We start from the raw sequence: 15497 nt of genomic DNA, 5'->3' as shown, positions 1-15497 counted from the left end.
CGGCTCCACAGCCACCGTAGTCCTCCACAAAGAAAGCAACAAAATCCCAATAAAGAAAGGCGTCAGACAGGGAGATACGATCTCTCCAATGCTATTCACAGCATGTTTACAGGAGGTATTCCGAGACCTGTAGTGGGAAGGATTGGGGATAAAAGTTGATGGAGAATACCTTAGCAACTTGCGATTCGCTGATGATATTGCCTTGCTTAGTAACTCAGGAGACCAATTGCAATGTATGCTTACTGACCTGGAGAGGCAAAGCAGAAGGGTGGGTCTGAAAATTAATCTGCAGAAAACTAAAGTAATGTTTAACAGTCTCGGAAGAGAACAGCAGTTTACGATAGGTAGCGAGGCACTGGAAGTGGTAAGGGAATATATCTACTTAGGGCAGGTAGTGACCACGGATCCGGATCATGAGACTGAAATAACCAGAAGAATAAGAATGGGCTGGGGTGCGTTTGGCAGGCATTCTCAAATCATGAACAGCAGGTTGCCACTATCCCTCAAAAGGAAAGTGTATAACAGCTGTGTGTTACCAGTACTAACATATGGGGCAGAAACCTGGAGGCTTACGAAAAGGGTTCTACTTAAATTGAGGACGACGCAACGAGCTATGGAAAGAAGAATGATAGGTGTAACGTTAAGGGATAAGAAAAGAGCAGATTGGGTAAGGGAACAAACGCGAGTTAATGACATCTTAGTTGAAATCAAGAAAAAGAAATGGGCATGGGCAGGACATGTAATGAGGAGGGAAGATAACCGATGGTCATTAAGGGTTACGGACTGGATTCCAAGGGAAGGGAAGCGTAGCAGGGGGCGGCAGAAAGTTAGGTGGGCGGATGAGATTAAGAAGTTTGCAGGGACGGCATGGCCACAATTAGTACATGACCGGGGTTGTTGGAGAAATATGGGAGAGGCCTTTGCCCTGCAGTGGGCGTAACTAGGCTGATGATGATGATGATGAAGATACTGCGAACCGCAGGGTCGTACTAGGGAGAAACGCTTCCACAATAGACAGCAAGCGTTCGTTGCACCCAGTGAGAATTACGGTCGCACAACTGTATTACGGTGCTTTAGGCATTTCCTCACAGCTGAAATTGTGGCTATACGTTTGTGTAACATGTCCAGAGTGCGTTACGTTGCTCCGTGACATTTCTCGGCTGTGCGTCTTGTTACAGATATTGTAACACTTGTGAACTAAAGACAGTAAACAGACTGGTTTATTGCGCGCGAACTGGGGTGGTGTCCGGAAACTAAAGGTTAAACGCTTTTACACAACTTGCGAGGAGGATGGTTCGCTGGATCCTTTTTGGCAGACTATTGCCTCTCCGCACAGAACACTACCACCACGTGCGGGTGGTGTTGAGAGCAAAAAACTATACGTGAAGAGTTCGCATTATAAGTCGTCACGAAAAAAGAAAGAAAGATGAAGATCAGCCCGACGTTTCCATCGACGATTGGCATAGCGCGGAGCGTGTGCAGTCGACGCGCCAGGCTGCGCTACGATACGCGTGCGCGCATATGACTTCGGCAGTCAACGACGATCCTGCGCGCGCGCTGGCAGGCGACAGCGCAACTGCACCACCAAACCTCTGACGTGTCTCCTTGTCTCCTTAGAGCTGTCGTGCAGAGCACTACGCGAATGCCGTGAAGCGACAGTTAGGGTAGTTAACGACGTGCTTGGGAAATTTCTTGTAATATGACCGTTGAAATCAGCATGGTGTTATAGTTTAGCGTAGAAAATATCTGTCACTACCATGCACCGAGGATTATACAGTAAATCCTACTTAGGCTGAAAAATTCACTGGTTGTATTAATGCACAGATTACAGTTGTTTATTAAATTAAGCTTGTGCATGATGCAGGCTGTGTGTACCGGCGCCCGTGAAGCGCCCCAACGAGAAGGAGCGCTTCTGGCATAGACTACAGTTGTTTTTTCAACTTTACGTGAGCAGATGGTTTACAAATCTACATAAGAGAACGCTGCCTGTTACCGCTGGTTTGGGTATGTGGTTTACTTCGTGGCCCTATTCTGCCTTTCTCTTTCAATCCCCTTCACTCCAGGCAACGCAGCCACTGAGAAACTACCACTGAATAACTTCCCTGATTTGTGCACACACTGTCTCTCTCTGTCATTCTCTTCAGTGGCACTTTTCAGAAAGGTTGCCACTTCGCAACAGGCTGAGGTGGCTTCTCGCGCAGAAGCAACCCGATATCATTGAGATGGTTCATGTTTGAGATGGGAACTTTCCAATAGCGCAAGAATACGAACGCGAAGGGACATATAGCTATAACGAAGCACTGTCCGTGTGTGGCCTTAGTGTTTTAATAATCTTGTAATTTAAGATACCGTGTACAGAAGGAGACTTAGTCACTTCACAATGTGGACGGATGACCTATAGCTCGTTTGCTCGTCTTTTTGCGTTGTCGAACGGTTACTACGCCTTCATTACGCCTACGTTTAGTATGACTACGCGATGATGATAAATACTGGGGATACACTGCGACAGCAGCCTGCGAAGAATACCTACTCGAGAGCACCGCGGATGCATACGGAAGCTCGCTGTTGGTGTGAAGGACAAATCGACGGAACGAGCCTCCCGTGGTCGCCGTAGACACCTCTGTGACGGCAGTGTGAGGCACGAAAAGCACAATGTTTTCGCGAACGGTTCACTGCATTTAACACATGCATTTAACCACCGCCGCCACCGCCACCGCCACCGCAACAACAACAACAACAACAACAACAACAACAACAACTATTACGACGACGACGACGATGAAGCAGCCTGATCTCGGTGGGATGATTAATGTCTGAGACGGGCACCTTCCGACAGCGCAGAGATGCTTAAAGAGGCTTACCTTGCCATTTTTCTACATTTAATAGAAATAATAGATTCACAGAAGTGGCTAGCTTTAAAAGCTGCTTTAATCACCGATGGTTTCTTTTTCTACTTATTTTTACTGATTAACCTTTCAGTTCAATGATGTAGCGCACACGACGCCACCGCGGCGACAGTCAGTGCTGGGGGCACGTGTTACCTAATTACGTAGCAAGAGTCCCAGCACTACAGCGTCAGTTTCCACACGGGCTCCTTTAAGGTCTACCACAACGTACATCGACGCACCATACACACACAGCTTTGCCCAAGAGCAATTATTATCAGGGCACCTCTCTGGGAAAAAAATATCGATGGAACGCCGACGACACTTCAACGAAAGTAAGGGGCTCATTTGATAAAACTGACCCTCATCTCGGAATCCCTACCGTATGAGTGGACATACTACCGACACCGACCGTGTTCAATTCATAAATGGCGACATACCGTCGCTAAAGTTAGTAATTAGCAAATTAATAGGCGAACTTTTTCCACTTGCCGAGCGGTGAATCCGACCGCCAGCGCCGGCAGAGACGCGCGCCGGATTACGTTAAAGACGGAGGCGCAAACCAGTTTATCGCATGCGAACTGCCTCGACTTTCGCAAGAGGAAAGTCATTCGGTGCAAACTGAACTGTCGAGATACTGACAGCTCGTTTGACTTTCAAAGCGGATTTAAGGGTGAAATGAAGTAATTAACCTGGCCGTTTGTTTGTTTCCTTATCGTTGATTCTTTTTCTCTCTTATATACGTTCATCAATTTAATATATGATATTCCGCCGCGATGCTCCGTTTGATCATTAGGTTGCAAGAAGATATGGTTTTTTTAGGAGCCCTATGTATATTGGCGTCCTTTGTCCTTGACGCAGATCACTCTAAACTATTACACATTAACAATATACCTGTTTATTATGCAGTTACGCCAAGACGTTACACCGCGCCCGCTTACTTCAACTATACGGAACGTAACGGTATGTGCGTAATAGTCTCAGAAGTGTAATCCTTTCAGTGAAGCAATTTAAGGTCTTATTCGCCAATCTTTCCCTTCAAAGCTTATTCGTAGTTGACGTAACAAGCTCATGTACAATGTTATTCACCGTATCGGTCTTGGAAACATTAAACAATGTGCTGGATATGACATCTGCATATCACTCTTACCGCCTACGCAATCTTGTTGCGTACGCTATTTCAGAGTTCCAAGTTTCAAAACATGGAGTTCAAACTTGAATTCCTGCGATGCTTAGCAACGTTTACCGGGAAACAAAGGAACTCTGTTTTGTTGCTTTCAGTAAGCGGATTGGGCATTTACTCTAAGCAAGCTCCAAAATTGTGCGAACCGGCATAGCGGTCTCCGCATGTTGACAGCGACACGCTCTCGCGCATTCAAGCATGTGCCGTCAGCGCGTATCTGCGTGTTTCAAAGAGAGAGAGAGAGAGAGAGAAAATGGTTAGACAGGCAGAGAGCAGTACTAGTCGGCTACCCTGATCGGGGAGAAAGGGATACGGCGATAGAAAGAGTGAGGAGCACGAACGAGTCCAACCGCGTCCGCAATCCAGCCATGGACGTTGATCCAGCGGTAGCAGTGAGCGTTCTCAGAGTGCATTGTGTAGGCCCGTGATGCAGGTGCTGAATTCAAAGCGAGAAAGTTGTAAGTACGAAAATAAGTGGGGTGACGCAGAAGTGTGTGTCGTGAGCATTGCGCGAGCACCCCACAGACAGCGCTGGCACACAGGAGCCGGGCTTTGAGCCGATTCTGCCCCCGCCGTCTTAACCTACTATACGCGTGCTGTCGCTTCGGCGTTTGGCTATTGCGTCGCGTCTCCCTTTCCCGGTCTTCCCTGGTTCACTTGCTCCAGGGCGACTGGTTTTCCGCACTTACGCGAGTCGCCCCACCTATGGACGAGTTGGCTGCGTTTTCGCACTTTGTTTACGCGCGTTTTGGGAAAAACTATTGGTGACGGCCTCGACGCAGTCGTGGGCTTTCTTGCACCGACTAATGAAGCGTAACGACACAGCCAGCAAGAACAGGAACGACAAGAACGTTTGCGAGACAAAAGCAAAATTTAGGTAAAAGCGACAAGATCATCAACGGGAATAACAACGTCCACCGACAAAGGAAGTCACACAAAAGATGGCGACGGTTCGGCTGTCGGCGGAACAGCAGCGAGACTGGAAGTAAACACAAGGAAGGGTTCCTCGCGCACCGCGGCCAGATCAATGGCCTCGGAGTCACCGGATCGGACCCGGTAAATTGGGCGGGATCGCGGGAACCTCATTTTCGTCGGCAGCGTCCGCCATCATCAGCAGCACAGCTAGGCCGGGCACGCGTGAGTCAGTGCGTCGCCGAGTGGATGTGCCGCGGGGCGTCTCGACGTCGCGTGCAGACAGGCGCGCTCTTCGCGGTGCCGGCCTCGGCGCCCGTCTGCGGGCTGCATGACGGGCCGCTCCCCTGCTGCCGCCTTGACGTGGGCTGCGGTTCGCGAGCATCGACGAGGAAAGAGGGAGAGGAGAATGAAAGGCTGCGCCACGCAGAGCTCCCGAGATGAGCGCCACGCGTACATGTTCACGCTGAAATTAATTTGATTTTTAACTTCTGAAGGAAGCCTAAGGAAGGTCGCTAAGCCTAACAGAACATCAAGCGCTTGCGAAGAGAAGCAGCGGCGGCCGCAGGTAGTCTCATTCCGTGGAGACGCTCGGCCTTCGCGAATGCTGCGTTTCGGTGCATTTGCCACGAGTAGCCAAGAATGCCCACGCCGGCATATACGTCGTGCTAAGCGGTGCGGTGCAGCACGGCGGCGAGGCCGCCATTTCTTCGCTTAGACTGCATCCAAGAAAAGAAACTAGAACGGTCAGTTTATCACGGGAATAATCTCCCGTATAAGTTATCCGTTTGGGTCGCTTCCAATGAGCCGCCGCTACTGTATCAGGCGGGTGCCATCTCTATCATGCGCTGCGTTTGCGCAATCTGACTCTGTATATGGTATGCGGCGACGTCCGGGTGAGTCGGGTGATGTCCCCCCGGCGTCGTGGCTTCGCACCACCGGGCGTCGAATGGGACGCAGAGATGGCACCGTGCCCGCGGTAAGGTAGAGCACGCGCGTGGTTGCCCTACGGGCGCGTCGCGTGCACCGTACAGTCATTTCCGAAAGTTCCCAGGTCTTCGCGTGTGTGACTGCTCCTGGCGCTGGATCTTGGTCTGGAGCTCGATCCAACGGCACTCGTGTCTGCAAAGCACCCGAAGGTGAGGCCGACACCTTTGCTCAGCTGCGATAGCTTATTCGCGCAGCGTTAACGCGCGCGAGCGCTAGATCGTTAGTGTATTCGATGTGTATACATCTCGCTTTTCGGGACGTTTTTATGCATGTATAGCGGACACACCTATTCCAGGCAGACGCGTCGATTTCGACGGCCAGGAATCAAATACCCGCGATTCGTGTTCCCGACACCTTTCTCGTCACATGGGTACAAGAAAACACCGAGCACGGCCGATTAACGCGAGCGGCCACTGCCCTCTGGTAAGACGCCGACCGCGCCGCCATTCTGGCAGGAGCCAGCGCTGGCCCCCTCCGCCGTCGGTGCACGTGCGGCAGAAGCGCGCTGCGCGTCGTGGGTCAGGAGGCCGCCACGCGACGCGCGATGCGCTCCCATTGCGTCGATCGGCGGCGCTGGCGCCGGTGCGAGGGCTGAGCGAGCGCAGCAGCCAACGTGCCCGACCCGCGAGCGGGTGAAAGTGCGCGCGTCCGCTCTCCGAGTCACCTCGGTGCCGGTCAGCACTTGTCTGCCGGGCACTGGGCCAGCCGGGTCACGCTGCCGGCCCTGTCGTACCTCGTGCACACCGCAGCATTATTCTCGCCGCCACGCCGGGAGCAGCACCACCGCAAGGCGACCGCTCCGCGCCTTGACAACCGGCCGTTTCGAAACGCGCGCCCCCGTGCGTGCCCAGTGTGCGCGTGCACTTCGGCGCGCAGACGACGACGGATCAGCGGCAGACGGTGAGTGCACGAGTGAAGGACGGAGGAATTTCTTTAGTGGTTCCGACGTGTGCGTGCTGGTTCGTCTGCGGCACGCAATCTTGATATTGATCCTCCGCAGCGAGCAACGAGTGTCGGTGGGGCGAACGTTTTGTCGTCTATCGAGTGCATTCACACTTTTCATCACTCAGTGATACCGACAACTGCTCTACTCTGAATCGAGTCATGTCAACGTGCACCCTTCTTTTATTTCTTTTGTTCCGAATTTTATTCCCCTGCACTATTCCTCGCTTCGTAATAGCAGGTCGAGGAAAACTGTAATGTCTAATGTCCGTAAGCACATGGAGCGAGAGAAACTGGCTCCTGATCATGGCAGCCGCTGTACACCATTCAGAACCGTTTCTCACGACCGTATTTGTTCGCCCCGAACGTAGACATTGTGTTTTGGAAAACTGTCTGGGGTACGATTAAGTTCAACGTACAGCTGTTTTCAGAGTCCAAGACAGTCGATTAGTGAAGGAAAGCGATAGTCCTGATGCTGACGCCGCTTCTCTTTTTCTTAGAGACGGTAGGCCAGGAAATCCACGCTTCGGTTTTCTGCGGTTATCGACTTATGCAAGAAAGCAGGAGGCATTGCAAGGCTACAGACACGCGCGCCCGTAGTGGTTTCTCTTTTAATTGGACGCGTTTCTCGCCCGCTTTTTTCTGTTGTGGTACATGCGCACGGTTGAATACTAATTGGACATTCGCACTCGTACCGATTACAGGGCTCCGCTTGGTCGTCGTGTTCTATTTTCCTTCTGTCGAGGGAATTCCAGCCACGCTTTCGCGATAACTTCGAGACCGTGGCAGTGACCTTCTTGGACGGCATCGCGTCGGAATTCCAGTCGAAATAAGCACATGTGCACCGGCTGCCTCGACTGTCGTGTTCCCGGAGCAGCCGGACGCTTGCAAAGGCCGAAACTTATTTTTCAGTGCATCATGTTTCACTTCTCGCACATCATTGATGTAGGAAGATAAACCATATAAACGGGATTTGGCACTCACGGATTCACGCTTGACGGATAAACGGCATCCACGGAATTCCCGAATGCTCTGAGAAACTGATGCAACCCTGAAGAAAAAAAAAGTAGTGAAAGAATTGCTTACAGAAAAGCTTGGCGTGAAATGCGATTACATAGGACGCACTCACCGACTATCGGGAAACAATCCGGTAAACGGCCCATAGTTATGCACATTAAAATTACAATGACAAAATGAAATAGTAGAAAATGTCCGAAAGCTGAAGGGATCACAAGTGTTTATTCAAAATTCAAAGTTTATGCTAAAGAAACGCAAGTTGCTGTGGGACAGCTTTAAGAACAAAAATCAGCAAGGGGAAAAAGTAATCCTAGTTGATGACAGGCTCATTGTTGAGGAGTGAGTGAAACAACTTTATTTGGTCCACTATAGACGTAAGCAAACTCCACGTCACCTGGCTAGGCCCACTGGGGGACCATCAGGTGAAACCTGACGGCCCTCTCGCGTGAGCAAGACACGTTTTATTGGGACGAATCGCAAAACAGGCGAATAAAGGTAGGAGAGCGCCATTCCCTCAAGTTGCACACACAACCTATCTCAGCACCTTATAACAAACAATTAATGCCATTTAAAGTTAATAGCCGCAGTATAGTGAATAAAACTGAGACATTTGAAATACTCCTGCTGGCAACATGATCCGCACATGACTGTTACTGCTGAGGCTTGGTTGCACGATCAACTGTCCGATGACGATGTCTTTCCTCGTTCTACACTGTTTTCCGTAAAGACAAGCCCACTAGAGGAGGAGGGGTGACAATCTTATTCAAAAACTGCACCGAGGCTGTTTTAATGGAAGACGTAGCTGAAGTAGGGTGCATATGTGTTAGGGTAACTTGTTGGGGTCATAGCTTTATTGTATATGGGCTGTACAGACCACCAGATGTCACTCCGGAATACCTCAGCACACTGAAAAATTACATGGCTAACTCTGAGAATAGTAAAATTTTGCTATTTGGTGACCTGGAGCGCCTCGACGCCTGCATTAACTCTGTCAAACATTTTAACACTGTTTTTGACATTATGCTTAGGCGTGACCTGTTACAAGTAGTTCGTGTACCAACGCACGTGTACAGGGCGCGCGTCCAGTTCAGTATTATAAGTCTTGTATTTCTTAACCGCAATTTCTCTGAATATACTGTATAAAGAAGAAGGACAAGGTTTCTCTGATCATAATCTTGTGTGCGTTTGTTTTACTCTTGTTCCGGTAAATAGCCATAAAAGTCCATCAGTTCGTTATTTCAAAGACCATTAAGGGCTAACGACACACGCATAATTGAACTTATGGAAACATGCCTTATGCTGATTTCGATGACGCAGATGTCTGCGCGCTCTGGACGCGGTTTAAAGATATGCGTCTTTTCTCCTCAGGTAAATCTGTACCGACCAAACGCAAATAAATTAACAAACAAACACCTTGGGTAACTCGTATAATTATTCAAGAAGCTGAAAGTTAGAAATGGTAGGCGATCCTAATCTTTGACTTAGGTGTCTCTTAGTGGCTCTCGCACCTCGGCGTTGGCGTCCTTTAGGTTAATTTTAGGCCAACGCAACGCACCAACCGAACTCGGAGGCAACTGTCATTAGAGAGTTTTAGAATAGGGGCTCCAATAGTTTGGGGCCCCAAAGAGCTTTGCGGGTGTTAGCGTTGGGGCACGTAGGAGTGAAGAGTTTTAGAATAGGGTTTTACGTTTGCAGATAGCGTCTTGCGCTGACAGCGCCACTACGGCGTCGAAGAAAAGCTATTAGAAATAATTAAATAAAATATACCATTTTATGATAGGAATAATAATTTTGGCTTTCGTGTATTCGCATTTAATTACAATTTAGAGGTTATTCTGTAAGCAGCAAACAATTAGTTGCGCTTAGTTTCGAGCAAACCAACTTTACGTGCCTTCACCAGCCAAGCTTAGCCGTGTTAGGCCTACGAGCCATAAAATCCACAATCGAATTTAAAATCAGCGGCGTCTAATGAGTCAATCTTCATAACACACGCTAGTTGAGAGAAAGCGATAACCACACTCAATTCTCCTAGCATGCGAACTTCACGCGTTACCGCGAATCGAACCCAGTTTTGTGCTAGGTTAGAGCCGTCGCTTCGATGGGTGCCGCCATGTTTGCCGACGCAAAACTTTTGGGGCCGCTATTTGGGCTCCCGCTAAATCGGTGAAATAGCGTTCCCAACGCAAAACCCAAAGGCAGTTTGCGTCTTGCGCATGCGCAGTGGCTTCGACGCTATTTCTTTGGGGCCCCAAAACGTTTGGGGCCCCTATTCTAAAGCTCTCTATTAGAGAGCTTTAGTTTAGGGGCCGCAAGCGGCTTGAATGTCCAGGCACCGACCTGTTTGGCCGATGTAGACGTGACCGTAGGAAAACGGAGGCTAGTACGCAACTCCCATTCTGCAGTGCACATGCGGGGCCTTTCCTAGCTAGAGTGCATGGAGGCAGCCAGTGCCAGCTTCCTATCAGTCTTACCGCAAATTTCTGATCGTCTTGTATAGGGGCAGAAAAAAGGACTTTTACACCAAACCGACCTGCTACATTTCTGAGGCTGTGTGGCAGTTCATGTACATATGGAATTACAGCTACTTTTTCCATCTTTTCGACAGGCTCTAGATTATTCATTCTTGTGGTCGCTCCTGCTTTTACACGCTTAACAAGCTTCTGCACGGTGACGCGGATAGCATTCTTCCGAAAACCTGCCGCTCTCAAACGCTCCAGTTGTTTTAAAAAACTATCAGAAGTCTGGTTAAAACAAGATTTCAAAAGTGTGGAAAGTAGAGCCGGAAGAGCAATGCCATTCTTTCACCACCTTCGAATGTGCGGAGTTAAAATTTAAATTGGTTTTTCTGACCTTGGGCAATACATCCAGCCTACATGCTTATCAGTTAGCTTAAGCCTCGTATCTAAAAACTGTAGCTCATTCTTAGCTGGCATTTCACGTGTGAAATTTAACCCTCAGCCGCATTTGTGGCTCAGGGTTTCCTTCAACGTATTCAAGCAGTACCAACTTGCCCAAATGCCGATTCTTCTACAGACTATGAAGTGCTTGTACTATGACACACAAAGAAAGACAAAATGGCTGTGAAACACGGTATGTCAACTCTTTCACCAAGTGTGTCGAAGGAGTGGTTTACCAAATCCCTTTGCCATGCTGAGGGGTTTACAAAGTACAGACTGGTCGTTGTTCCAACGAGAGAACAAGAAAACATAATTTTGCGGTGCGCAGCAAAACGGCGGGTCTTTCAGATATTCATTGCAGGAAGTGTTGGTGGAAAGCAGTGTTCAAAACACGATGTTATTTAAGAAAAAGCGGCAGATAGGCTCGAAAGGGAAGTGTATTGCCAGGCGTACATAATGCTGGGTTAGCATACCTTGATGGGTTCTTGACGAAGAAGGACCTTTGTTTCTTTGATGGAAACGATAAACATTGATTGTGGTGTATGCGTGTAGTACATTCGAGCATTTCTTTGTAAAGGTTTCCTTGAAATCCGTCAATTTTAGTTAGGGGTTCTGTTTATGGGCGTTTCTTCCCACCCTTGCCGGTTTTGCGTTGCCATGTTATTTTTCGAGATAGGGCGCACGCACGTCTTAAATCGACAAGCGCGATTTGACTGGTCTTAGCGCTTTGACAACTGATAGTTCCAAGCTTTTCAAACTTTTCTTATTAACGACAAAAACGATGCTCTGTGGAAAACTTGTGTGGCACATGTTGATGTTGAGCGTTTGTAATCGTCTGTACACGACCTCGGGGATATGCGCAGTTGGAAGTATTTGCGCCCGTCCTGGGTGTACTCGTGTCTTTCTTGGTCCGTGCTTTTTTTTCGCTACTCCTCAAGGTTTTAAGCTACGAAACAAGTGATCAGAGTGCGAAGTAACGTTCTTGAGCTTGCACCGGTGTTTTTCTTTTGTTGCTGCATTGTTCGTATTTGTATTGTCCACCCAGCTCCCACTTTGAGTCCGCCATATTGAAAAAGAAAAGAGCAACCACGAAGCAGTTTTGCGGGAAAGAAAGGTGATCATATCCGTATCTATCCGCCTTTAGCGAGCAGTGATGCGCGGAAAACGCGGACGGATGTCATGCGTTTTGTTGTCCTACAAGTGGCGCTTGGACTGTGATTGTTCTGGTCAGGGTTAGCATATGCGTTGTTTGATCAAGGTTAGACTTGCTTGTCAAAAGCAAAAAAAAAAAAAGAAAGAAAATGACAGACATTATCCAATAATGCAGCAACTCAACACTCGTCCAGGGCTTCCCTTTCGTTTCGCAATTGCACGACAAGCGAGGCACGATCATAACGTGCGGAGCAAGAGGGCGCTGTGCTTATAATATACATGCGCGTAACATAAGTAAACTCAATACGTGACTCTCATTCAGTGAAAAGTATTTGGCGTTTCCTCTTAAACATCGCATACTTCCTTCGCATCTGTTCACCGGTTGGTCAGTCAGAGTAGCCTTGTGTTATTTGCGTATATGAATAAGTAAACAAGAGTTGAAACTGAGTTACGCCGTCTTATTCAAACTCAAGGAGACGCATTAACTTTCACGGGCTGTGTTCGCGTTTCGTATGTTCCTAAATACGCTTCTCAAATATCAAGTTTTGTTCTGCTACAATTGAGAAATATTTTTAGAATACTGCGGCCCATTTAGTGGCACTTCCGTGCAGAACATAAAACAGTGCAGTGGGCCTAGCGGAAAGTATGCGCGGATTCTGAGGTGGCAATCTAGGTTAGTGCTGACACCTACGAAAATTTCAAACGCGATGGTTACGACGCAGTGGCTAGTTGTATTCATGGCAATAAGCTTGCGTAATTTGTATGGGATACTCTCTCATTCGAACGTGTTGCCCGGCATGGCCGCCGATGATCCTTATTGTTATTTCGTTGACGCGACTGTCCTCATTGCGTCGCGCGCGGATCGAATACATTTGCGTTTAATCAGCTAACGACAGCTGGACTACTGCGAGTCGCATTTCTCACGTATCAAACCAGTATCCACCGCTTCGCATATTTTTTCGGCTCAAGAGCATGGATCAGCGTCCATTACCAATTTATTTTTATTATAGAAGAGCGCGCTGAAAAATTGCGGGCTATTCCTAGAGCCATCTAGACGTAAAAGACTGTTGTAAATTTTCTCCTAAGGATATATGCCTCGCACAAGGCGTGTCTAAAGACTTGAGCAGGCGCAACTATCTTCAAGGTTAACGTGCCTGCATTCCAATTGATCGCATTGCTCAAGCAGTAGCTTCAATAAATTGAACCCTTTGCGTCTGTTCTTGAAAAATTACAGAGTGTGCCGAAAATAAAGGACGCCTAAAATGGAATAAAAATACGGCTTTTCTTCTGCTTTAGCGAAAGTAATAAACACGAAGTTCAAACTAACAGAGGATATGTCGCCGTGGGGAAAACTAAAAATAAATAAATAAATAGATAAAGAGTGACACGTTCAGCTAGCACATATTCTCGAGAGATGTCGCCATGTTGTCCCTCACACACAATTCCTGGCCAAGGCTTTCGCTTCCACGACTCTGAAGAAACAAAAACAACAACAACAACAACAACAACAACAACAACAACAACAACAAAAAACGTGCGCGCATCGTGCTGAATCTTTCCGTTTTACTCGCGACAACCTTTCTTAAATCCCGGCCACTCTTGAGACTCGATGCCTGCAATGCAGTCGCTTTCTTTTTTATTACCTGGGACGATCGATGGGAAGATCAGCCACTGAGAAAGTCGGTTACCCCAAAACTGCCCTCCCAGAAAAAAAAAAGGAAGTAAGACAACGAACAAGAAGGATTAAAAAGCAATAAACGTTTACATATATCTCTCTTTCTCCTCATAGGCCTGCGTACTTGTTGCGATAGTGTAGTCCTCTTCCGGGAAGGTACAAAACGGACTGGCTGTGCTTAGCAGAGTCCTTGTTCCCCCATCGATATATCGCGCATCTTACGAACACGTGGCTCGACGTGAAAGAAAAGAAGGGCCGGCGCCGCGAGCCGTCCCGGGCGGCGAAACGCCCGGCTGCCACGCGCGAGCAAGCGGGCCGGACGACGGTCGAGGTGACGCTCTCGTCGCCGCCGTCACGCTCATCGGCTCCGAGAACAATGCTCGCCCCCGGTCCGCCGATCCCGTTACTTCGGCTCGGCAGGGAGACCATTGCCCCGACAGCTGTGGGCGACCACGCCTCCGCTCGGCCGCGTCGGAAACAATGTGTTCTAGCGGCGGCGGGCCGCCGTTTGTGAGGATGAGATCATCTCCTGCCAAGGGGAAACGTACAGCGAGAAGCGACTGGTGGACGATCGTGTGGCAGTTGGATTCGCCGCTATGCGTACAGCGTCGGTAATAGTGAGTTGTGGCAGGCTGCGAAGTCAGTCCGGTCACGCATATTTATGGCTCGAGTGAAGCACAATGCATCTCAATCTTACATAGACGTCACCGCGAGAGGCAGCAACATGTAGTTTACGCAAGTTAGTGAAATTTCACGTCACCAGAAGAGGGTTCAGTACTTGTCCTTGTATAGCACATCGCGATACAACACGTTTCTGTAGAGGGAACAGCAAGTGGTTGGTATTATCTCGTTACTAGTACTGAGGGTAAAATATGAATTTATAAATGTCATTCTGCTGTCACTGCTATTTCACCGTGCGTACTGGCTTATGCGTTAAGCAAGCTGCGTATAGAGACCTGTCAGAGCAACTCTGTTTTAACGCGATAGCGTTAAGGAGCTCGTGTCGCAGAAAAGCCGGTGTCGTCGGCGTCGGCGTAGGTGTCGGCGTCGGCGTCCGCGGCGTTGGCCGTGAGCGATAAATCATGGCAGGCACTTCATAAATAAAAAGCAACTTCCAAGATGGGCTGAGTGGGAATCGAACCAGGGTCTCCGGAGTGTGAGACGGAGACGTTACCACTGAGCCACGAGTTCGATGCTTCAAAGCGGTACAAAAGCGCCTCTAGTGAACGCGGTGTCACCTTAGAAACGAGCTGTTTCTAAGGCTCAGGCGTTCGTCGCTTGCTGAGGCGCACATTTCGTTGTCGCGCCGAACGCTGCGTTGCTCGACGCTCACCGCGTCCGATGCGGGGCGCGTAGTCGCTGCGCCGTAGCCCAATACCCCTTGGCGGGTCGACGGGAACGCTGTCGCGTTTTACTCTTGAAGGCGAAGCTTAAGCGTCCTCCAATTTTTGAAGTACATATGCACACACACACGCGCTGTGTCCCTACTCCATCAACTTCAATCTTCACGTCCAGGATGTTTGAGATAACAGACCCGGCACGGGTGTTTATGACGCATGCTCAGAGGGACCGGAATTGGCTGCGCGAATGTGCAGAGGAAAGCGGAGGAGTTCTGCAAAAAAAAAAGGAAAAAATAATCATATCAGTGTGAGCGGAGGCCCAAATCTATGGGCAGCAACCGCGCGCGCACAGCTTGAAGTCCACTAAATATTTGATATGATAACATTACCTCATGCTCCGTCGCCGCCTCAACGTTACGCAAGTCTGTTTTGTGCGAAGTGGATAAAACAAAATTATGGGGTTTAACGTGCCAAAACCACTTTCTGATTATGAGGCACGCCGTA

At 48.8% G+C, this 15497-nt stretch overlaps 1 protein-coding gene across 7 annotated transcripts in view; it reads left to right on the top strand.

Annotated features, from left to right (window-relative positions):
* Positions 1-15497, top strand: part of LOC142575180 (carboxypeptidase D-like) — a 193700-nt gene that overhangs the window by 54322 nt on the left and 123881 nt on the right. The window contains exon 1 of one of the 7 annotated variants that reach the window (XM_075684280.1): positions 6103-6119. The exons of 3 other annotated variants lie outside the window; for them this stretch is intronic. The gene's annotated coding sequence lies outside the window, so the exon portion shown is untranslated. Of the gene's footprint in view, positions 1-6102; positions 6120-6570; positions 6871-14246; positions 14271-15497 lie in introns of those variants that run through there. 3 more of the 7 variants (XM_075684277.1, XM_075684279.1, XM_075684278.1) reach the window with 3 other exon arrangements.

This window comes from Dermacentor variabilis, chromosome 3, assembly GCF_050947875.1.
Source record: "Dermacentor variabilis isolate Ectoservices chromosome 3, ASM5094787v1, whole genome shotgun sequence".
Taxonomy (NCBI): Eukaryota; Metazoa; Arthropoda; class Arachnida; order Ixodida; family Ixodidae; genus Dermacentor; species Dermacentor variabilis.
The sequence above is the reverse complement of the archived record's forward strand: the minus strand, read 5'-3'. Positions and strand labels throughout refer to the sequence as shown.